Here is a 26,627-nt window from a genome sequence, read left to right as displayed (position 1 = left end):
GGTCATTTCTTCATGTTTATGTTCTGTGGTTATTTGCTGTAAAACCACAGCAGGAGGGCAAGAGGGTCAGTGGATACATGTCAGTGATTCTGTTCCTAACATAGTAGCTTTGGATCCAAAGTTTCATTAATGTGCTATGATAATCAAATCTCTTCAAGAGGTACAGTAAATGAGTCTCTCTTGAAATCCATATGTAAATGAAAATCTTTATTAGTCTTCTGTTTAGCGAAGCCTAGAGTGACGCATAAAACCAGCTCAGTCATAGCAGTGGCCTCTTTTCTTCCCTTGATTTATTACCAGCAGACTCGTTAAGACTGAGGCAAGGCAATGTCACTGAAATATTGTTTGGACTGAGATCAAGGTTCCCAGGAAAAAAAGGTTCCTTTCACAAAACTCAACTCAGCCATCTCAGCATCAAGAAACAATACTTCTACCACATCCCTTTCAGTGCACTCAACTGATGGGTAACTGGAGTTGCCTTAAGAGGAACCCCGTGCAGCGCTATCAGGGGTGGGAAAGGGGTGTGAACAGCGGCAGAGATGCCTCTGAGGTCAAGCCTTTAATAATGATTACAAACTGGAGCTGGCTGCTGGAGCGACAGGCTGCAGCTGTGGGCCGGTCCGTCTTTGAAGTGCCCCCCGCCTGTTGGAGAGTCCCAGGCCCTCTTGTATGAGGAGACGCTGGAACTATGTGGCTGCCTGTGGGAAAGAATGTCATGCGACGCCAGGGTGACGGAGCGCACGATGGCTAAGGAGCGGACGGCTCGACTGGTCCTGCTGGTGGGCTTGTGGGTCGAACGCCGGAGACCACAAGGGATGGCACAGTGGGATAAGACAGTGAGAGAACAAGGCAGCATGCCTTGTGTAAGGACCGGGTTCTTTAGTTACACACACACACACACACACACAAAAGTGAGAGCTTCCATTTATATTAACACAGTTGCAGGGCCTGAACACCATGTTGATTTTTCTTCTTTTTTTTATTTTTTGTGATCTTATATAGTGTTTCTATGACCTCTAAGAAAAGGCCGAAAATCCGCATATTTCAGCAAGTAAGCACTGGTCATAGACATTTATTGAGTTAACTGAATTATTTCAACCTATAATACAAATATATATTAGGGCGAATAAAAAAAATGATTAAGTCATTCTGTGTGCACTGAGGCTCATGCTCATAAAGGAGTAAATCAAATACTTCTCTGCAGGTAGTTCTCGCCTGTAGTAGCTTCATTTTGGTGATTTCCTGTCGCAAAACTCTGGAAAAGATAAAAGCTAGTTTTGGAAGAGACAAGACCAGCTTCTACAATCTTGGGAAAAATAACTTTAATCTTAAAACCATCTGTGGTTTAGGTCACACAAACACTATTTTATAGTTCATAACTGTAGTACAGTTGATGAAATAATGGCTTTAGACAACTGACCATTTGCATTGTCAGTTATTTAAAAGTCCATTATTCTTTACATGGTAAACTGAGGTAGATGTAGATGTGCGACCAAAGATTTTCCTGTGTGAAAAATGCCCTGAAAAATGCAGCAGTGCATAAAGCAAAAATTGTATAGCTATGCAGTTGAACTGAAACCTATTAAAATTGACTAAATCCTACATTCTAGTTTTGCTTGATAATTATTCTGACATTTCAGAGTACGATTATTTTGTCCGATTGCCTTCCATATGCATTTCCTGTCAGGTTCTCAAAGGAAATGAGAAGACATTTAAGGCTATGAGGACATAGCGTTCAAATAAACAGCTGATGTTTTTGAGAGTTGTTTTGATAGAAGACCTCTTTGCTCACAGGTCCTCAGTCATTAATAAAACCTGTGCATCTCAGACAAACAACCAGTGTGATTCACAGTGCAGTTTAGAAACAAATAACTAATTAACCTAATGCACGTTTCTGGACTGTGGGGGAAAAAACCCTCACATTGAGGTGTGAGCTTCCCTGAGAAGGAACAAAAGTAACCAAGACTTTTGAGGTAAATTGTCATCCCCCTCAGCAATGCAAAGGATGTTGAAAGGAATGATTACTTAGGTTTCAGAAAGATAAAACTTTGTTTTACTGAATACTTTTCCAACAACATAAAGAGTACTCTTTTCTTGTGTACACTTGCATGCGTGCATGCGTGCGTGCGTGTGTGTGTGTGTGTGTGTGTGTGTGTGTGTGTGTTTATGTGACGCAGAGAAAGACAAAGAAGGAAGAGCAGCTACAAAAAGCCTCTTTGTTCAAATAACAGCAACGTATAATAAACAGTCAGTGACATTTAAATAGAACACATCACAGAGCATGTATTTCAAACCACAATTTATGGCTCTGCAAGGACAGAAAACGGAAACCTTTTAGCCTGGGTTGCAAAATGCTCCTAACATGAAATTCACAAGTAAGATTTATGACTGATATCTAATTACTACCTGTTCAGAGTTTCATAGAGTGACTTATTATTATGCACACACAGCTAGATCAGGACGCTACATCAAATTATTACTTAGCTTGCAAAATGAGCACAAAAAGGCTCTAGATTTACTGCCGGGATTGTGTGAGTAAGTGCACAATTATTTAATTGTTCTTAAAAGCGTTTTTGAATCCAGAAACTCTGCCTAATACCCAGGTTAGGGATGTATTTTATTTTTATTTTGACATTTGAGATGTCTTGGCAAAATAGATTGATAGATCGAAAAAAAAAGCACAAGTTCATGGTGTGCTTGAAAGTTAATCATCACAGGCTCTGATTTGGATGAATGAACTGTCTTTATTCATATTCTGATTTTACCAGCAAATATATTGCATTACTAGTCTTAATTTAGCACACCATTATGTTGTTAAGCTGCAGCACACAGGGTTTATAGAATAACAGACATGACATCATCAACGACAGTTGCAGATAAAGTGAGGAGATTTGTCTTAGAAGAATGGAGAAAATGAAAAATATCATCGCTTTACACAGCCATGACATCATCCAGTCCATAACAATGATCCACTGTGGCATATAAGCTTTTGCTGTCTGGCAATTGGTGTTCATAAGTTTTATTTGGCATTTTATAGTGTTTAGGTCACAGCAGTTCAATGCCACGCTCAAAGGTGGCCACTGGCTCATGGTTCACAGAGAGTTCTCCAGGACCGAGCCGAGAGGGTTGCAGGAAAGAGTTCAAGAGGGTATCCACTTGTGGCAAACACTGGAGAGAAGAAAGCGAGAGTGTAAAAAGGGAAGGGATGAGAGCAAATTAGCTAGGGGAAAAGGAGACCACCATGGCTAACGCAGTCCTGGGTTTCAGCTCCGTCCCTCTGAAGCCCAGCTAGTCTTTCATCTCCTTCACAAGAATTTCCATCCTATTTCCTCTCAACAGACATGTAATTGCCAAATGACAGTGAAGCAAAATGGCTTAATACACTGCAAATCCCTTCGTTCTCTGTAAAGGGAAACAGGATTTTAATGTGAAATCTGAGGTCTACTTCTATCATTCATCCCATGCCTATTTGAACCTGAATTGGGAATTCCAAAGGAATTGAGTCTAATATTCCCTGTTGTCCTTGACAATTAACCTGTTTGCTTGAAGTTATGATTTTTATAATCAGTGAAAAACAAATGTGTGTATGTTGATTTAAATAAATTAGCTGTAATCCATAACTAAAGGCACAAGGGACTTATTTTACCGTCTGATTTCAATGTGGAAATCAAATACATATCAAATATTTTCTTTTGGATTTATTAGTAACAGAAACATTTTCGACTTGTAAGAGTAAACTTGTAAAGAAAATCAGAAAATCTAAATATCTTGATAAAACCTAAACAAATTAACATCAGTTGTTTTTAGAGCAGGTCAGATAAAATATGCTTTCTGACACAAAAATAGCCCTTTGAGTCATGAGCCTCTAAAATGGAAAAGCACTGCTTTATATTGTAACTGCTAATTGGAAGCAAAAACAATAATTTTTTCGGTACAAAGACCTTAAAAACACGAGATGCATATAGCTGCATGGCCACTTATATGCTTAGAATACGATCAGTCTGTGCGCTTTGCAAAGTTATCATAGCATATTTTTTTCTCTGCCACCAGAAATATTTAAAATCCTTTTTGGGACAGGTTTATTAAACAATTAGAAAAGTGGCTTCAAGAGAGGGAACAACCTACACCTGAAGGACAAGGGCACAACTCAGGATGCACCATGGTTTTGATACCTAGATAATTACCTCTGTTGTGAGCATAACGTTTCTCAGGTAAGAGAGTTTGTTGCTTATTTATTTACTGTTTTTTTTTTTACTTTCATGCATGTTCTGTGTGTATAAAAAACTGATTTCGTTTTTGGGCCACTTTCTTAAATCGAAAAGCATTCTCTAAAATGTTGTTTTTGCATGTCGCCAACTTTATTTTACGTCTTTGCAAATTAACAACAGACTTTCTCAGGGTTTTGACTTTTCTTGACGTTTTTTTCTAATCATGATTAGAAAAATCAAATGTGATCGTTCATAGGATGATTTGGTCTATCGCACAGCTTTTCAAAATCTTGAGCATAATGCCAGTTTGTTAGGTTTCCAAGTTCCTGCTCCCAGAAACATACTTTCTTTACCTCAAAAAAAATCTGTATAAGCTGCTGCCTTGTTATCTTACACAGGAGCTGGAGACATTGCTGTCACTTCTCTTTTATTGGGTGGCCATAGTATTATTTGTTGAAAGTGCAATTGCCTTTCTGTGTTTTCCATTGATGCATGAGTGTCCAAAATGTGTCTGGAAGGTCATTTGCAGCCCTCTGACGGATTTTGTGTGATCCCCTCACACAAAACCAATGCAAGAATAGGTGGTTGATGCAGATGGACACGTTTTCACCTTGTAGAGGAAAATTGGATAATCATTTATTAAAGATATCTCTGCATTTGTCTTAGCTTTCGAGTAACTAGAGCCACAAAAATAGACCTACTTTTACTCAATCAAAAAGCATTCAGCTCAAATAAGAAACTAATCGACCCCAAAAGGTTAGAAGCTGCAGGCCTGTCTCGTAACATATTCATGCAAAACCTTTTTTTTATGTTTTAGTCTTCAATAATTTAAAATTTTACTTTCATTTATTATTGAGCAGATAAAATAAAACAGGTACAAATTGTGTTTGGAATATTTGTGTGATCCCCCAAATGCTTTCAACCTGACTATTTTGACCCTAATGGCAAATAGTTTGAACACCACTACATTAATCAGTGCTCTTCAACAGGTTTCTACTTTTTACATATTTTCAGCTGCTCGCTACAAGACTGAACACAACTGAACACAAATTTGCATTTCCTTTTAATTCGTGTAAAGCACTTTGAATTGCCTTGTTGCTGAAAATGTGCTATATAAATAAAATTACCTTACCTTACCTAGCTGAAATAAAAAAAAAAAAAAAGTTGGGAAAACTATTGTATAATATTCTTTACGTTAAATTTGGTGTTTGGTCAGTTTTGTTAAACGACAGAACTAACGCCATAAAAAAACAGTGAAGTGGGGACTTTCATTGGCTTTTAAAGTTTTTGAACATTTTCTTTATTTCTTTCGCTGAAGTCATCAAAAGTCCATTCAATGAAAAAAAATTACGCCATATATTTTAATATGCATCTCTGAGGTGCTGAGGCTCATTCCTCTAACGCAAATGAAAAGTAAACATACTTCAATGCAGATTAAAAGAGTATCCGTAATGGTACCACAACTATGACATTCGCAATTCCCCCCCTGCCCAGATATTTTTAATACCCTACAGCACCACCGTCCCCAAACACAAACGTTTTACAGCCACCTTCATAAATGAAACCATTCTCCGTAAATGTGTCTCTGTCCTCTCATGTGGCCAGTGAGAGCCAATGAAATGTCCGAGTCCACTATAATGTTATTTAGATATTAAACTAGGTTAGGTGCATGTGTGCTGGCAGAACTCTACAGTCTGAGCTCAGTTCACCCGCAGGACTTGGGGATAATGTTTCCCCTTACCACCATTAAAAAATAGCTTTAAATACTTCAGAAACTGCTAGCAATAACTAATATTGGAGTAACTGGCACTAGGATGGTGACGTTAAACTATGTTTCTTTTTCCAGCTCTTATGCTGTAATTTTAAGTGTTTTCCCAGTAAAACTGTTGATTTCACACTGAAGAAGATGACTGGATAATTAAATAAAGAGCAGCATTGGGACACTTTTTGTATTTTATTATACAAGGGAGTCAGTAAGGAGAAGTGCACAAATAAACAAACAACAATAATAAAGATGCTTCAGGAGTTTCCAACAAGAAGTGATTGTGTTCTACAGGTGAAAACAATCACCTGTTTATTTTTTAATTTTTTAATTTTTGGACTAAGAGACATACTGCTTCTCATCGTTAAAGCTTAACATTAAGCTTAAGAAAGCTCAAGGTTCCTAAAGTTTTGTTTTGCTCAAAAACAACACTTAATATCATTGAACTAATGCAGTGAAACATGGTGGCAGCAGTTTTATGATCTGGGGTTACTAGAGAAGATGCACTTTGACTTTTTGTCAAGGTGGATGAAATTGCAAAAAGCTCAAAGTCAATTTTGACCTAACACCTTCTAGGTCATGCAAAAGTAAATCCAAGCATTTATCCAAATCCATTTATTCAAATTTTCTCATGATGCACAACGACATCATCAGAAGAAAAGTAAAAATGTATGATGTTCCACCCTGGGGACAAAAGAAAAGTCCGAAGAGGGCTGTGGACGATAGATGGCATCATAATTTTGAGAACTTTTACAAGCTGGAGTGGGAAGATAAAGACTCCTGCTTAAAACGTCTAAATACTAATATTAACAAAGCAGCAATCATTGTGTAAGTTTCTTACATCAAATAAATTTAATTTAAACAAGGAATCCTTAAACAGTCTGCTGTGAAAAGAATAACCTGTTAGCTAATTATATCAGATAGATTACGTGAAAAGAATATGCTGAAATTAAACTTTGTTTTTGGACACTTTTCCTTCTTTTGCATCAAACACTTCCCCTGGAAAACAAAACAAACATTCATATTGTATTACATAATTGTGAAAAAAAAAGGAATAATTACGAGTTTTCTTCAGCAGTCTCTCAAAGTCTTCAGCCAACACTATTATCAGTTGCTGTATAAACAGTTCACTTTGAGACTTCATGACTCACTTAATGCATTTCTGCCCAGGTAAATGTATTCTGTTTTTATGACAGACCCAGCACCATTGAAGCATGCTATCTGTAAAATAAAATTACAAGGGTGAAACAAGTAGGTGCAACTTCTTGTTACTCTCATTAAATTTGTCACATGTAAAAAAAAAAGGTATAATTTTCGCCAGGTCTGTATGTTCCTTCGCTAGATTTTTGACTTTTAGATGTTTCAGGCTTGCATGCGCCTCAAAAAGAGGTGTAATTTGCAATGTGAGGATTGATTTATTGATTAGATTGCACATTGACTGATTAACTGTGTGTTCAGCCGACCGTTTTATAGAGAAATCAGTGACGTTTGTCTTCTTTTCTTCTGAGACACTCACAAATTCAAACCAAACAATCCAATGCCCCTGTGTGGTGACAGAGGGTATAGCAGTGCCAAATACGAGTCAAGATCCGTTTGTTCAACGGAAATTTGGGAAAGAAAATCAGTTTTGTTTTTCTTGTCAGATCGAGTGGAACAACTGAGCTTTTTCTGAACTTAATTCTCTGTGTCTCTGCACACTGACCAACAGGTAAATAACGAGGAACAAGGAAACAGAGTGAAAGAGTGACCTTTTCTAACTGGCCTCTAATAGATTGTTCTGTAACTTTACAGTGGGAGAAAGGAAAATGATCCTGCCATGTTACCTGCAACGAACACCTCTTGCCCCTTCCACAAACCCCCCCTCAAAAGCATATCCCCGGCTTCAGCAACTACTCATCCTTCTATTGCATCACTCAAAATGGAAGTGTGCCAGTTAACTCTGGGGAGTCTGCCAGCTTTCTTTCTTTGCTTCAGTTTTCCTTGTTTTCTTTTTCTTTTTTTAAACCTCTGCACACATATATGTTTTGGTTCCGGTTGTTTTTTTCAACCTTCTTGCGTTTTATTGCCTGATGGACGCAGAATTTGCCCCTGATTTGCTGACAGCATGTCATCTCCTCCACACAAGGCTGACAGGCTATCTTTTATTTAAACTACCGCAAACCTGCGTGCCGTTCCAGAGGCAGATGGATGTGTGTAACACTCAATTTTCCCCTGAATGGTGAATTGTACGTTCTTTTAAGAAAAGCCTTCCAGGAGAATGCATGCTGAAAGATGCCCTCCTCCTTATCAGTCAATGGGTGTAAGTCTATCAGCGGCTAAAGCCCGGAGGTAGAGCTCTGTTTTCAAACTGTTATGAATACGTCCTTTTTTTCCCCCTCCGGTGTGAACCCTTTGCCTCCAAGTGGAGACTGTAAATATCTCGTTTAACTGAAGATTTGGAGGAAAAACATGAAGGAAAGCTGCTGTATAAATGAGCAAGACTTTGTCGTCAGTTGTCCGTTTTTTTTAAAACCAAAGTACACTCGCATCGTTGTTACTTTGCCATACATTTTATTGACTTTATGCTTGCGTGTTGTATTAGTTTCAGTATTTCTTCTGATCTACTTGTTGCTTGTTGTTTTTTTTTTAAATTTTTTTCCAGTTCCCCTTTTTTTATAGTTATTTATAGTTAGGTGTGACATGTTTTTTTTTTTTTTTTTTTTTTTTTTTCTCATCATGAAGCTTTCTTGATTAATGCATTAAATGGTAATTCATACTGACTGATACTGAAGCACAGAATAAACATTACCATTTGAAAAAGCTAATCATAGCTGATAGCAAGATGGTCAGAGATTGAGAAGTGAGTCCACAATGTATTACCGGGAAAGGCTAATTAACGATCCAATTATGTCTCCACACCCTGGTAGTTGCCAAGGCGATAAATATAAATGACTTTGCAGGCGGGGCTTCTTAGTGTTAGCACTTAATGCAACACACTTGTCTTGTTATCAGAGCACAGACCTTGGTGTATCAGAAGCTGCCAGGAGACTTCCAAATCTAGGCAGACAGTATTTTGGAGTTTGTTGAAAAGCAGCTAACTAAACACAATTTGTCACCTGATCCTCTCTTCAGCATGGACAAAGTCCCCCTCACATTTGACAATTTCTAGATAAATGCAAAATGTAGTCCATGACACAATTTTTGACCGATGTAGCTTACTCTGGGGCAACTTATAGTGTGGAAAAGATGACAAATTCTCACCAATGCTGTCATAGGAGGGAGTGTCAGGACCCCCTTTTTTTTTTTTTACAATCTACATAGATAATCTTGTACAAAATATTTAAAATACCCGATTATATCTTTTTTGCGGATTATCTAATTTTATTCTGGAGTGCAAAGGTGTCGTCACGTCATCCGACGTCTTCAGTTTGTGTTTGACTTCATTCAGTCAAGGGAACTGTTAACTGCCAACTGACTTCAAGGACATCGTTTATATGATTGACTGCTATCTCTCTGCAGAAATGCTATTAACCACGGAGCCACACAATTTATAACTGGCTGTAAACATCTCAGTCATCACTGTATCCTTTACACTGTGGTCAGCTGCCCATCACTATATAAACAACAATCCTTGTGCTGGCGCCCTCAGATATTACATCTTAAATGTTACGTAGACTGACTATTCAAAGCCTGCATTCCTGCATTGTCACTTCAGTTCATACGGAGCTTGGCAAAAGGAATTCTCATACACGGCTCCATCAATGTTAACGATTTTAGCATCTGAAGTTGTCCAGATGTTGTTTTATTGAGCTACTTCAACCATTACATTAGGGTGATATAAGCCTGATTTTAGCTAACAAAAAAAAAAAAAATAAAAATAAATAAATACTCTGTTCCCTTTCTTAGTGTGCCTGATGAATCTATTCTTGCTATTAATGATCTAATCTGATCAGTTCGATCCATTCATTTGAAGTCAGATTTTATCTCAATGGAACTTAAATATAAATAAAGATTATTGAATAAACCTCCCATGCAAAGCGTGTAGCAATGTTAAAATATGTCCATATTTTATTTAGATTTTTTTTTATATATTTCATCATTTCATTCATTTATTTTATCTTCAGATGTTTTAAAGTTTAAATGTCAGTTCTGTGAAGAACTTTAAACATTTTCTTTGGTTTTGCTCAATTCAAATAAAAAAAAAAACTGTGTTTACTAGATTGTTAATCATTAAGTCAATGTTGCCTTTATGGACAGTGATATAAAAAGTGAACCAGTAAACTTGCAATGGTAAATGTAATTTGGGTGTAAACTTTGAGTGCACCTAACTTTTGTGGTTGTGCACTTAAGAACAGGTCAAAAATGTAATAACTCCAACTGCACACATGGACCTCTACATACTAGGAAATTAAAAACATGTACTACATAAGTTTCAGAGAAGCTGCAGTAACTTTCAAAAGTATATCAAACATGTGTCCATTTATTTTTCATATTACAACCAAAGACTTCAGTGTTTCATATGGAATATCATGTAAAAGACAAACACTGTTAGAAAGATCATCTTGGCAGGGCAAACATTATCCAGTGTTGTTTTTTCAGGCATTTGATGTCTTCCCTTGAATACAATATATTCCAATTCCATACTTCTGACTCCTCTCGACATGCACAATCCGGGTGGAAACAGATTTAAATTCTTTTTTTTTTTCTTTCTTATGTTATGTGTGCTGAGCATCATTCCTTAGCAACAGCTCAACATTCTTCTCTATGTTCTCCCCATTCGTCAGTATATACCACGTATAACTAACAGCGACGGACATGTATTGATAGGCAAGGAACTGAATGTGTGAAAGTTGGCATGACAGTAGCAGGGTAAAACAACACTGAGCAATGGAAAAGAACAGCATCTCCCTCCTGTAAAATAAAAGCAACCTTCAATTCACCTGGCAAGATGGGAGCAGAACAGGTCCAGTCCTGAGAATCAATGCCAACACTGTGATCTCATCTGTTTGACCATGCGCTCGGAAAACACGTTTACTCTTCACGGGAAATTGCCATAACACAATCAACAGAAATCAAAAGCGCATTACTTCCTCATTCCTCTTTGATCATCGTTTTTAACGCTTGATGAATTAATAGCAGTAATGAATTCTGGTAAGGTGAGCTAATATAATATATATGACAGTTGAAAGTTATTACACCCAGACGTTTTATCTGCGTTGCGATGGTAAAGCATAGCATTTCTCAGCCTACATCATTTTCTGCAGGTAGGGTGATTTATACACTTCTGTTCACACCTGGCTCTACTGTACTTGTTGAAAGCACTTCTTAAATGTGAAGTTATGCATACATTCAAAGACTGTGATTTATCAGCTAGTTGCCTAATTGCCATTTATTTTATAGACAGTGAATATCTCTAGGGAAAAAACATCAAGTTTCCAGGCTACAGTGAAATGGAGTTTAATGCATAACATTTTGTACTGTTTTTCTTGACACACTTGAATTTCAGGTAGAAAAAAAATAAAAGTCAGCAGGGACAAGTGTGTCAATTCTCATAAATACTAAATAAGTGTTTCATTTTTGTGGTTTGGATCTTCCCATGACATACACATAGTGTAAAAAGTGTAGGAGGGAGACAGCAGAGCCAAAACTATAAGCATTAACAGTCCTTTTTTTTTGGCACAACTATACATTCTTTGAATGCTCACCTTTACAGTATGTGTTTCACATTTACATTAAACAACCTAAGACATTTTAATGTAGAGCCCGTGTGTTTTCACATTTAATTCTCATGAAGACTGATTAAATTGCTGGTAATGAGGAAAAAAAAAAACAAAAAAAAACTTATTTGCTTAATTCAGCAAAAATGAACAAAAAGTCAAGAGGATGAAAAAAAAAATCTGGCATTTAACTTGCAGTGCTGAGTTGAGTTATTACATCTGCACGACTTATTTTAACAGCCCTCACAGAGCATCTCTACGGGCAACGCAGAGGAGTGAAAGCTCATTTGAAGGATACACCTGGGCCTCTAGGAAAGACTTGTCAACAATTCACAAGTAGAGCCACAGACTCTCCAGGGACACACTCTCTCTCTCTCTCTGAACGGCTTTATTAGTGCCTTTGCAGTCATTGCGGCTTCACTTAAATGAAGCAACACTTAGAAGTGTGATGAAGTAACCCAGAGCCCATTAGCTCACTCCACAGCACGGTACCGCATTGCTGGTGCCGAGTGATATTACCAGCAGCTGGGCTGACAACATCCAGCCCACATGGGGCTAGAAGCTATAAGGTGACCAAGAAAAGCAGCCAGGAGGCTTCCCTTTATGTGAATGAACTTTAAAAATGATATTGACGTTAAACATTTGGCATCTTAAAAAAGGCGATGTACAGTCAGCGCGAAAATAACTTACAATTTTCTGTTCTGGGGTTTTACACTTCAGAACATAATAAAAAAAATAATATGGCCTTTACCTGGTTTTAAAATGATCTAATATAGTTTAGGGTGAATAAGAAATGCAGATATTTTTTTTTGTTTGTTTTTGTATACTTGAGATTAGATTTAAATAATTTGCAAACCTGGTAAAGATGCACATTGTTTTATGAGATCCTGATGCATAAGCTACATAATTGAAAGACGGTGTTCTTTAATTTTACAGTGAGTTAAACTAGCTAACCCTTCGGACTTTTAAATTAGATATTTATGAAAACAGCATGTAAAACTTCCTGCAAGCAATTTTCTGATAAAAGCTCTTCTGCCTATAAATAGAACAAGTTCTTTGTTTGAATATTTTTAGACGCTTCTTTAGTAATGTGACACTTCCCCCAAAGCTTTTATCTTTCCCGGAATGCTACGAATACATGTCTAACAGCAAAAACATCGAAGGTTGGCTCGAGGTTTTTCCTCTTGTCAAAACAAATCCACTAAAATAACCAAATGCATCTATTAATGCAAACTTTCTTTATTTGACTCGCCACAAAACAGGCTTCCTAAGGAAAAGCAGCACAGGTTATAAGACATGCATCAAGTGTTGCAACAGGTGTGTGTGTGTGTGGGGTGGGGGGAACTGTGTGTGCCTTTCCCACTTTGGTGTCCCAGTGACTCTGAAAAAAACCCAGAATGCATTGCACCACTGCACCCCACCATGTCTTTTCACTCATATTCCCCGGGTAAATACTCAAAGAGGAGAAACACATGATGAAATACCCCTGTTCTTGTAGTTATGAATTAAATAAGTGACAAGGGTGTGAGTGGCTATGTTTAAGTGCGCTTCACTTATCTGAGGAATGTCCCCGGTCAACCCAGTCAAGAGGAACAGCATCGAAACCAAAAAGCAAGTATCACCTCAGCACTGATACTAAGTGTCCACACTTAAGAGCAGATACCTGCATCTCGCATTCCCTTCATTTTACCATTTTAACTCATCTGTCGCGATGCAAACAGCTTACATAATTAAGTTCAGGTGCAAAGTGAAGCTTACGCATCAACCACAAGCTTGTGCATTTGACTGCATGGCTGACCCTGAAAGAGTATTTCGCTTGAAAGTGTAAACTGTGTTTGTTAGCGTCATTCATGCAAAAGTAATGGGATTTGCACACTGCGTTTGGGCGATGACACTTGAAAGCAAAGTTAATTCAGTCATCTCTGGCCCCAGAGAAGTTTCAGCAGTTGTTGAAATCTGAAAGTTTACACCCTTTAAAGAGAATGGAAGCAAGTGCTGTAAGTAATTGCGCTAACAAAACTAGCATCTCAGAAGCAGTTTCCTTTCGCTGCGCAGATTTAGAGGAGAAAAAGACAGATTAGTGGATAACAACACAGAGACAGGAGAGGAGAGAGCAAAAGAGAACAAAAGGTAAACGATTAGTTGCTGGTCTTTCATCCTGCATGATACTTGGCTGGGCTTCTCTTGTGAAACTGGCTCACCGCAGCAGAGACTGGGCCTTGTCCCTTCAGGGTGATTTACACCCAACAACTTTTTTCCTTTTTCTTCACTGTTTACTGTTTGTTTGCCCGTCGCTTAGCAACGACAAGTTGTTTTTCTTATGTACTGTTACCTGTCCTGTTTGACTCCTGACAAGCAAGTCAATTTGTCTCATCTTATTTATGGCCCAATAGCTTAAACGTTCAAACAGCAGAACTGGTTACATTCTGACGAAGAATACGTTTTTGTCATTCTGCAGTCAGGTCACCAGATGCAGACAGTTCAAAGCACTGATTCCGAGCAGTGTGCACATAAAACAGATGCACTTCTGTTATAGCCCTCGTTTGAGTTGGGGTAATTGCTTTATTTCAGGTAACATATACCTTGTAATTCGTCAATTTTATAAGCTTTAAAACGAAATACCCATGTCAGGTCTTTTTATTCCTTCTTATCAAAACAGTAAAGTAAAGCACAGATTTACTCTGATTGACAAATGGCCGGTTTCGCTGAACCGCGGTGCAATGATGTTAAATCATTACACGCTTGCACAATCTACTCTGGCATGCCTAAATGGTTGTCATTGTCCTTACAAATACTTCTTTGTAAAGCTCAGTTTCTTTTATAGAGTTAGGTGTGGTCAACCTGTACAGGAAAGTAGGCAGAGAGGAGTGTTGAATGATTGTTCCTTTTCACCCCTTAATAGCACTATTGTCTCATAAATGATTCCTTAATTCATTTTATCTCATTCTAAGAAAACATCAAATAACGTGTGCAAAAAATAGCATTCAATGTCAAACAATGTTCCACCATACAAATACTGGACAACAACATTTCATGGCTGTCTCAAATAGGCTAATCTTTTTTCTCTTTATTTTACCAAAATAAATGCATAGAAATGTGGTTAGCCCATGTAAACAAGCCCAACAACTTTCTAACACATAAAAAAAAAAAAAAACTTTGTGAAGATAATTTATCACCTTTCATTTTTTTAACAATTTTTTCCTAGACCAATGACCCAGTCTTCTCTATTGAGTATTATTTTTGCAGTGTAAAGTATTGGATGTTCTTTTGAAAAAAAAAAACCAAACCAAAACAAAACAAAACAGAAACTGCAAGCCACACATTTTAAAAACATAACGTTGTGCACCTCAGAGCGAATCCTTACTAGCTCACCAGACAGACTGTGTTAGTGACCAATCAAATAAATAAAAAAATTATACAATAAGTTCAGCTTGTGTCACAAAAACTCAATACTCAATTCCTTGTGCAATATTTTTTTAAAATAATGTTAGTAACCATTAACCCAAAAAAGAAAATGTTTTAACAAGAATGTGCATATTATTAAGTGAAGAGAATCTGATTATTGTAGTACTTTCAGAAATAACATTTAATCCACAGTTGTGACACATTTTAAGCAGAAACGTATTCCAACAGCAGTTTATGGGATGACTCATAGTTCTAGGACTCCGTATTGTTATATTTAATTCATTGTACTTTATGTTTCCTTATTTTAATCCCACGTTAAATCTGTGGTCTTTGCGAGGATTAATTTTCTACTATTGAATGAGGAAAAAATTTAGGTAATTCCTGTTCGGGTGGTGGGGCGCGTACCACAAAGCATTTGTTCTTAGGGCATTCAGATGGCTAGTCATTTATACACAACATGTATACATGTACATCTTGTAATTTTTAGTTTTCTTTAAATTACCATGCTCACCTTCACATTCTTTTGATCTGAATATGCTTTTAAATGTCTGTTTTATAGCTATAAACAATGTTTATATTTTTTGTTTATATTTTTTTGTATGTTGTAAATTTGGCCTTGCTGTATTAAGGCCAATTATTCTTATTTGTTTTTTATGTTTTTTTACTTTGTATTTGAATATGCATGCTCCCATTTTCCTTAATTTGTTGTTTTGTCGCCTGAATTTCTTTTTATATGCAATAGATTATTCCAACAATATGTTTGACTAACATAAGCATGCATGGTCCTTTTTATGGAATGGTTCAGGTTCATTGCATAAAGATGGAAATGTACAGAAATAGTTGTTCTCCTGCTTCTTATACTTAACTCTTTGCTTGAAGTTTAATGACTAAGATTTAAACCTTGCTGAGCGTAACTCCCTCTGCCTCTCTGGGAGCTGTTTTTATATACTTGAATATAGCTGACACTGCAGGTCATGTAACACAGTCCGACAGAAAGTTTCTGCACTGTCAATGTCATTATAAAGGGTCAAAATGTTGTAATTAAAGCGGAAAACCTAGATTCAATAACTAAATCAAACTGCATGAACTGTAATACGGTTTTACAAGATCATGGTTGTTAAAAACTGGCCATGTAAAACTGCTGCAGATCTCAGTGGGGATGCAGCTGATATAACCACAGAGAGTGAAGCAGCAGTTAATATTAGGAGATGAGATTCACTGAGAAATACAAATTATTCCTGTTCCGATTTCTAGAACTGGCTTAGGACACTCATACTTCTAATTGCAGCCAGTGAGAGGGAAAAGCAAAAGTATGTCAAACACCTCCCCCTCTGCTCAAATTTTAGAAAATCGGTTAACAAAACAACAATGCCTTCTGTTTAAATAATGTGAAAATAGGGTTGAAGAGTGAGTGGAGAAAAGCTGTCCACGTAAACTTTTCTTTTTACCAACACAAATAGATAAAAAGTTACATGTCAATGTACTTTTTGAGGTTTAATGAAGTCACACACTGACCAACAATAAATAGCGACAAGGAAAATCTCCACAGATGGTAAGTGTGAGGTTTGGTGCAGCCACTCAAGCAACAGATTTTTTTTTTTTTTTTTCTTCCAGAGAAAATCACAACATAAAATGTCTATTTAGGATGTTGCGTCTTATTTAACTTAGAGAAGCACAATGATGAGTAGATCCCACTGAGGTCTACCCCTATTCCTCAAAAGGTGCTTTTGCTCATGTGTTGAAATCACAAGTCTGCAGCACTGTTGAGAAAGCCATTTAACTTTAAGTGTCCACTCCCTCCTCCCTTTCATTACCAAGGTATTAGCAGTCATTTGTAGGGCTATCCATGTAAATAACTTCTATTTTTATTAACTTTTCTTGACACCATTTTCTTGAAATTGCCTTTTTTATGGCCCAGTTTTTCAGGATAATTACATTCAAGTGAGTTACTGCCTGCGCAGCTGGTTGTAAAGAGCTTGCAGGGACAATAAAGAACCTCTTAGGCCATACACATGCTCACATTCTCTAGGAGACATCTCTTGCCAGGGTATGAAGTAATGTTGTAAAATTCAAAACATGTTTCACTTAACATGCATTAAAAGGAAATTGCTCCACTGGTGGATATAGTTAAAGCTAGAACAATGTATACCTTTATTGTATAAATTCTAAAGTGTAATTTCCTTCTTCAGAGCCCCCTAAATGTTCTACAGTGGGTCAGAACTGTCCCCTTTCACAAGGCTGTAGGGCGACAGGTGCGGCCCACTGTCTCCTCTGATGGATATAATAGCTGCTCTCTGGCTGAGATTCTCAGAGCCAGTGTAATCCGGCCCTAATCTCCCTGTAATTCAGGGTGGATTGGGTTCTTCAGATGAGCAAGTGGAAACCTTTACTGGTGTGTGGGAGCTGGGTGCATCTAAATTGGCCCTACATGAAGGCACCAGTTTGTTTGTATTTTCATTCATGTCTGTCTTTGCTTTCTGATCTACGTCCAGAATTCAGATTTGGGGCTTTAGCTGGAGAAACAACTGCTGTCGTAATCCTGCTACTGTTCGAACAGTCACATCTTCAGTGCTTTTCTCTTTTTCTCCTTTTTTAAATTCCTACATGGTAACAAGTGCGTTTAGATTGGACTTGCATAAGCTGTAAATTGCTTTGAACAGCAATGTTCTTATTGGTACAAGAGACAAAAGTCAAATAAAATATGAAGCACTGCCTGCTGACAGTGGTGGTTAGTAGGAATGGCGCTGTGTGTGAGAGATCACCCCATAACGAAACACACACAAGCACACGCATCATGAACTGGCAACTTTCTACCAGTGAAGCAACAGCACTAACTACCGGAGAAACTGCACAGGCCTCACCCAGCGTTAAATTCAGATCAGATTAGTTTGCTAATCTTCGTTTTAGACCAGCAAACTAAAACCTAAAACATACGTTTTAGTTTGCTGATCAATCTTAAACTCATGTGGTTTCACTTATTTAAATTGCTTGAAATGTTATTTAAAAACAACGCACAAACGAGTTAAGTGCTTGGATAAGCACACTTAAATGACTATCTCACTGATGTCCAAGTGAAGTCTATGCTCATTCCGCCTCTGCAATGAAAGACCGAACTAGCTTGATTATTACGCAACTCAGGTATGAAAGCATTTATGATCGATGTATTTAGGAAATGAAATGTGCCGCATAGCCCACATTCACGACGTAGGGTGCAGCACTTGCATTAAATTCAAGTCTTGCACATGCATTTGTAATTTATATTTAACTTGCAGCATGAAATTCTAACCAAAGATAGAGTAAAAAAAAAAAATGCTTATTTTGTTTCTTCAGCAAGGTATAAATTTCCTTGCAGTGAAAGAGAAACAAATCTCTGTGGTATGTTCCACTTCCTGAGTGTGTGCCAGTAAATAGTTACAAAATGAATGCTGAATGAAGAGGATGTTTTCTGGTGATATGTGTCACAATGTCATTCGCTTAACTCTCAGTGAGCACTAAGCTCACCCAGCAGGTTGCTGTCAGCACACGTGTGCCTGAGCTAAGCTCATAAAAACAAACACTTGCACCGCAAACGTCTCTCACCTACACTCGCACATACACGCACAGACACACACACACACACAGTTCAGTGAGGATTACTGTCAGCGAGGTTAGTACATCGTGGCTAACTGAACAATCCACATTCGTGTGCCAACAATTTCCTTTCACCTGGGGACAAAAGGAAGGGGAGGAACAGAGGAGAAGAAAAAAATTAACAATGATGGGGAAGATATCATTTGTTTATTTATGGTAACCTTTTTTTTTTTTACACACAAGAAAAGAATGAAAGAAAACTGCTCGTTTTTCTTTCTCTCTTGTGGAGATAATAGATTTATTCTCTCAATAAAACAAAGAATTTGCAGCAAGGTGTCCCGTCCAAAGTCAATTGAGAAACCAAAGACCTTAAGAGATGGAAATCTACAATGGTGCAGCTTGTTGGATGTGGGTGGTCTCCAAACGCACTGTGAGGTTGTAATCTTATTAAGAGAAGAATAATTTATGTCCTGATTGAGTCAGTACAGTCAGCAGATCTTTGTTCTCATTAACTAAACTTAATGTTGCTTTTAAAAATAGCACCCATTAAAAACCTTAAGGTCTTTTTATGCTGGCGTACTGTCTCTTTAGAAAACACACCTAGCGCTATTATCTTGGAATCCTCAGGGTTGCATTAGAACTAAGTCTGACAAAGGCATTGCTCAGCGGATCCGTATTGGCACATGAATGCATACTTTATTTACGTGCGTCAATATAGATCAAATATATGTATTTTAAAATAAATATATTTACATAAAAATATATACATATACAATATAGCAAAATTGCTTCTACGCTAAAATTGCTTATAGAGTCATGGTGGCTGAATCAATATGCATTGTTGTTTCTGTGAGGTTTTGTTCAGTATTAAATAAATTATTTACATTTTTGGATGTCAGGTTCTTTGAAAGTGTAATTAGCAATACTTCCATTCTTTGTAGAAAACATGTAGTGAGTTTTCAGCAAATTAGGCAATCTTTCTTAGAAGACTGATAGCTAATCAGACAGCTGCGAATATATTTGCTGATTTATACCAATTCAAAAAAAAAACTCAAATCAGCCATGTTTATGTCACCTGGATATAATATAGACTTTAAGTGGATATTACAAGCAGGATCATTTCCAAGCAACTACAAGACCGAGAAAAGCATAGGGATGTTCATAACTGTAACATAAACTACTTAAATTGTGGACAACAGGGGGTTAAATGTTTGTGCTACATGTCCACTGTCTTCGTTTTGCAACAATTTCTATGTGATTGTGAGACAAATTTTCCATTTGTCCAAGGACAACAAATGAACAATGGATAACTGACTAATGCTGAAGCACTCACAGCAATGATAATTAATGGACATTGTCCCTGACAAATACAGAAATACATGTTCAAAAGTGACAGCGTTCTCCTACTGGAAAGGAAACACTCTCTGACAATTTCAATAAACCAACAATAATCCTTTTATGCACTTCTTTGCTTGACTGCCTCTAGTTGTCTCTGTTGTTGAGGAACATTCTTATCTTATAAAAACTCATTACAAGCTTACAGCAGCAGCCATTCATTTATTTCTGGGTCAATCACGTTCCCTCAGTTGTCCGACAACTCAAGTTATAAGTGAACTTGAGGTCAAGTCGGTCAAGTCGTGTTGTGCAAGAGGCAATCAGGTTTCTTCTCCAGAAGCAATAGAAGGAAATTCAACAAAGCTTTTTTCTTTAAGAGCAAAATTGAGTTTGCATCTGAAGTGGAGTCTGCCCTATCAAAACACACCATTCATACTCATGGATGAGGTTATGAATGAGACATATTCTAAACTTGAGCTCACTGTGTTTGTATTTTTTTATTCATGTTTTTAATTAAATTTTGTGGCTATTTTGAGTAACAGCTCCAGTTGTCTGACACATTTTAATCTTTGTTGTTATGATGTTTAAAAATCCCCAGGGCTGTTTCACAAATGTAGGATTACTTTTGTAATCCTACAAAAGATACAATGAGATAAAACCAGGCTTGACAATGAGCCGTCATTTTCACAAGTACCCAACCAGGTTCCGGAGGTGCGATTATGTTGACCAAGGCTTAAGTAAATCAGGAAAGCATGTCCACAGATTTCTTCAAGAGACCATGAGATTGATCAAAGATTTACTGATGCTTCGCTAGATAAACTGCATACAACTGCATATCTCACCCTGCAGGAAGGTGTTGCAGATAAAATTACTGTTGTTGTAAAAACGTATAGCTATTTAGGCTGTTGGCTCACAATAAAGTGCTTCAGAGACACCATAAAGGGTTGAGAATTATTAAGTTGAAATCTAAATTTACAAAGAATAAACAATGTTATGACAATTATGAATTTTGATTCACAAAAGTGTGTTTTTTTCTCTCTCTCTGTCTCTGCCACAACACCCCTGATACTCACAATGCAGGCACGTGCAGTGGGGGAACAGGGGATGCTTGAGCACCTGCCCTTTTTGCTCCTTGCCCCAAAGTGCCCTTTTGGTCAATTTTTATTTATTTTTTGGTATTATTATTTCCCAAGCCTTCTTCTGACACATAAAAAACATGTACTAAAATTATTTGCTTTCTTGTTTCTTTTTTGTACAACATAATAAGCCGGTAACCTTGTTACCTTTGACCTTTTGCCCGTGACGCATGACGCAGTTGCCTCTTGCACAGTGAGGTAAGGCGGCTAACTGGAGCTCAACGTAGCGAACGTTACAGATTACAGAACAGTTTTTGGTGAATACAAAAAAACCACGTTTTTGGTGAATAAAGTGGAGTAGACTTGCTACTTGTCAGATGACGGAAAACCACGTTGAACTTTGTATCGTTTCTGCTTCAGCACGGAGAAGCGGCTTAAGCAGAGAGGTAATGAAATACAACAGATACTGACAAGCCTCTGCCTTTCTCTGAAAAACTACTGAGCAGGAGGAGACAGCCAGGTGAGGAAAAACTGTTATCTATCTGTTCAGTGTTTTTATCATACAGACATTAGGCTGTTGTTGTTGTGCTATTAGCTAGCTGCTAGCTAACGACTTTGCTAGCAAAGCTAGATAACTAAAAAGCTTCTTCCCTGTGTACGAGGCACATCGCCCGTCCAAAACCGATCATCTCCATAATGGATATTCCTTTGCTGCATAATGTACATTGCATTTATTCTAGCTTTAGGTAAACATGTCTTGAAAGAGAATAGCACTTAAATAAAAGTCTGACAAGGATATTCATTTAGAATTAAAAATAACTCACCCTGAATTACCATGATAGATATAATGTACATGTCATTAATGAAAGGGAAAAAACTCAACCCAGACTTTAAGTTTAAGGTCTGGTTCGCAGAGTATGCAGTTAAATTTGTTTCCCAATTATTCAATGAAAAAAACTAACCTCAGTTAAGTAAAATAAAATTGTAATCAAAACTTTTGGAATTGTAATGATTCCTTTAAAAAAAGTTGTTTAAAATACTTATTTAAATTAAATAACTCCAAACACAAACTTTTATTTGCACACATCAGAAATGTTTTGACAAAATGTAAAGTACACCTAAGTGTGACAGATTTTGTTGGCCTTTTATTACCTATTTCCTGAAAATGTGGGTATCTCTTTAATATTTACGCTGGTACAGATTTCAGTTACCTTTTTAATATTTACACTAAATTTAATCTGAATAACTGACATTTCAGATGTTTTTGAAGCATCTTTTGAAATTGGGAAACAGTTACTGTGTGAGTGTAGCATGGATACTCAACTAGTATTTTTTGTGTACCTTCATTTTCCAGCAATCGACATCCATCAACCTGCAAACATGCTCATTCACTGGAAATATGTCACCACACTACACAGTTTTGACAACAGAAGCTTATTAACTCTCCTGTTTATTGCACCATGGTGGCCCTCTCCGATATCAAAGATTGAATAAATCATTTGTGCTCCACAGATTTTGTCAGCCATCACAGAACACTGACTATCTTTGTGTACAGCCGCTCAAGCAACAAAAATTCAGCAGATGTGTTGTGAGTAGTTGTTGATAGAAATAGCAACCATAAGTTTGTATCCAAGGCCATTCTCAAACAATAGTCCCCTTTGTGTCTCCTCTTCCACTCACTCAAACTGAATGCCAGCTAAGTGATGCATAACTGCTGACTGGAGTTCATGCTAAATTTGTTTGAACGAATTGCAACACTGCTTTAAACACTCGCTGAATACGAAATTATGTGAGTCATAAGATCTGTAATTAGAGAATAAACAAATGTTGAAAGGTTGAGACCAGCAAGTGAGCACTCTTCAATATTATAATTTTAGTTTTTTGGCAAAGTACTGTGTGAATGGGATTAAATGGGATTCATTTTATGCCTCATCTTTCTGCAAGTTTGAAGCTGCATGAAAGACAACAAGAAACTGGAAAACAGAGATTACTGTTTTTCAGTAATCTCTGATTCATGATTTCATTAAATCATGAATCTTTGGTCTTGATTTAATTTTAGCTTATCTGAACTTTGCAACAAAACATTCAGCAAAGCATTTTTTTGTCTTAAGCTCACTGAAATTCTACTCTCCAAAGTGAGCGGGGGTCAAAGTCACGCTTATATAACTACGTGTGACAAGCTGACCTCTGACTCTAGCCCCCTGCCACTCCAAACTCTGGATGAGAAGTAAGACTAAGAAAACATTCTCCTCCACACTTCCATGTTGGTTTTGATCTCTTTTTTTGTTGCCCAGCATGAAATCAGATTTCCCAGAGCCATCAGGCACCTCCTGGTTGAAGATTTGTGTGTGCAAAAGGTCACTGGCATCTAAGGTCTGCTTTTTTTTTTCTTCTTTTTTTTTCTTTTCACCTGCCCTGAATGCCACAGCACATGAGAAGACTGGATTATAGTGAGTGTCCTCTCAGATGACTTGCCCATCTGTGCCCAGGATTGTGTTATGAGCAGTTGTGATGAACCAATTTATTTCAATCAACAGCAGATCGGATTCAAATAAGCCCCCTGACTGCAAGTCAAACTTCCTCCAGAGGCTGTTAAAGTGGGAAATAAAATAAAATAATATAAAAGCTTCCATTGTCTTCTCTTATTTGTGATCAACAAGCTTGGCTCTTCCTTTTCTTGATTACTCCCAACATAACATGGAGGCCATTTCCATATTTTCTTTCACCTCCTTGCCCTGCCTCTGCGCTCCTCTAAGTAGTTTGGCCACTAATCAGGAAGCAAGTAGTCCATATTTATCATGTAAATTGAATCATTACCACCCACACCACAGGAAAGAAAAACATCCTCATTGCCTAATGTCTTCTGCAGAGTTCATTTCTAGTGGTGGTCAGAGGGCACTTTAAAAAGCGAGGGTTTAATGATAATTCTTTGATCTTCCTTTAACAAGCTGGCATGTCGTTTGACCTTTACAACAAGTTCATGTTCTCTATGAATTTTGACAGTCAACAAGGAAATGTTCCAGATAATCATCTTCTCCACAGCAGATGTAGAGTCACAACATTAAGACTCCCAAGAACAATCATGAGTAGTGCTTTGCAACAAAACAATAACAAAATAAGTATGTCCAGTTAAACTCATTCACATGTTGCCACACTAAAACTTACATCTATGTGATCATGCCTTGTGCACGTACATTCACTCCTTAATGCACAGTCCATCAATGTTTAAGTATTAGTACAGCTTTTCTGAGGCTTTGGGGTTTGCTTAAACCAAGCAACACACGAGACAAGTCAATGATAATGTCTCAAACCTTGCCACCTATATGCAAAATGTGATGCTTGGAACACACTGAAGACACAGTGAAACTATGTGATGCAGCATTTAGTGTGGTGGGGGTTTGTGTCTCACTCTATCTATATTCTTTAGGTGTTTTAATTGTTGTATTCTTTTACTATTGCATTCCTTGAGAGAAGGAATCTAACCAATATCCACATCTGAAATCAATGCAAATTCATCTTCTTGTAGTCACTTTACTTTATTCTTTGTTACATTTATTCAAATGCACTCTACTGCTTAATCATTCAATTTAGCACAAAATGTCAAAACATTGCTCCACCGCCAAGGAGTTCTGAGTTCAAATTAGAATGTATGAGGAAGCTAACCCATGGTTACAAAAGTGAACTGTAAATCATTATGTAAACACATTTCCTACTGACATAACATCAGAAACATCACAAGATGAATATTTACAGACTTTTACACAAACATCTGCCTGACAATTAACAACCATTTATGAAACCTTTTAATGCAGTTCTTGGGTGTTGCCTGAGGAGCAATTATCAGCTTCTCTGTAGGTCAGCGGCCGAGTCTAAGCTGGATGAAGGTGAAGGGTTCATCGAAGGCTTCATTTGTCTTCCTTCAAAGATAAATGAAGGACTAAAAATGTGAACTATGCTATAATGCAAAGTCTATATTGTTATTATAGACGTATGATGCATCCACAAAGACCGCATCTGCTGCTGGCACCAACAGACGCTATGACAAAGTATCTCTCTTGTTAGTTAATGTGCAAAAATCCACGTGCACAAGTACGTAAAACATGCTCTCCCTTCTGCCATGCCCATGTATTTCATCACCTTTAAGTGCTTATGAAATTATCTTCATTCTATAATGGCTCAAAGCATTTTTTCCCCTTTGCTTCACCACTCAGCAATGTCGCTGTGCATTCAGTCCACTAAGGTGAAAAAGAACTCGTCTAGCTCGGACCAAAAAAAAAACCTCACAGACTTACATATTTTCCATATCTTCCCCTGCTTTGTAGTTCCATTTGCATTTTCCTATTTCTAACTTATGAATACGTCCTTGTGTATATCTCTGTGTGCGTGCGTGTGTTGTTGTATGTGTGTGAGACTAAGTGTGAATGTGCTTCAACTTGTGCATGTGCACTCCAAGGTAATGGCCCGCTGCCAGATGCACGGAGATAACATCTTAAGGGAAGCATTACAACACTGCGTACTCAATTGAAATCACTTGAATGTTTATAGCAACCAGTGCCACAACAGGTGGAGAGGGATGAACCTTTGGCAGGTTGGAGCTGTGGTTTTTGATGCCTTATGACAGCAACTCAGGAGGAACTGAACCAGTTGAGCATTTCACATACAAAGACAGTTTTGTCAGCTGTACTAAAAAGAAAAAAATAACTAGGAGTTTACACAGCCTGGGATACGTGGTCTTTTGTTATGAGGTATAATTTGCCAAAAAAGAGAGAAAAAAAAAAGTGCATTATGATTTAATCTGTTACTATGTGGCTTCGGGCTTGTTTTTATTTTTAAAACCGCATCTTGTAAAACAAATTGAACCTTTCCGGAGTTGTTACACCATTATGGTTTTCATTTGTACCCTTTTACAGAGTCTGCACAAGCACTTTGCCTTCATGGAATCACTGTTATTATGAAGTTTTTTTCAAACTTTTTTTTTTGAAGCTCATACTTATTATTTATGATCATCCAACCTGAATAAAACGTGGAGCGACGTATTTCCCCTAATTAATCCACGGGTGAGTCACAATCACATCTGCTTCACATGTAGCCACTTGAATAAGCCACAAACATGGAAATGTTTTCACACATCTGATGTTGTTTCATAACGTTATTGTAATCACAGCGATCTAATATTGTCGTAGTACTAATGACAGTTTAGATTTCATATTTTAAACTCATCCATTAATTTACATGTAGTTTAGCAGATCCCAGGTTAACAGATAAGATGCTCCATCCCCTTTTTTACGCCACACCTTGAGTTGACAGCTGACCTCTGTCTGCTCCATGACATCAGCCAAGTCAGAAAGGCAGAGAGCCCCCTTCACAGGTTCACCGAAATGCTCCGCTGTCAGAGGAGCTGACAGAAGAAAAGCTAAACATGCTGTGAAAACAGAGGATCCTCACATCATGCCAATCACCACCATCCATCCTTCATGTTTTCTTTATTATTTTTATTTCCCAAGTGGAAATATTTGAACGGACAGTAGGTCATTCGCTTGAGCTCTTTACCTGCCTGCTGGGCCAAAACAACATG

Source organism: Poecilia formosa, unplaced genomic scaffold (genome assembly GCF_000485575.1).
Source record: "Poecilia formosa unplaced genomic scaffold, Poecilia_formosa-5.1.2 Scaffold141, whole genome shotgun sequence".
Taxonomy (NCBI): Eukaryota; Metazoa; Chordata; class Actinopteri; order Cyprinodontiformes; family Poeciliidae; genus Poecilia; species Poecilia formosa.
This window is presented reverse-complemented; position numbering follows the sequence as displayed.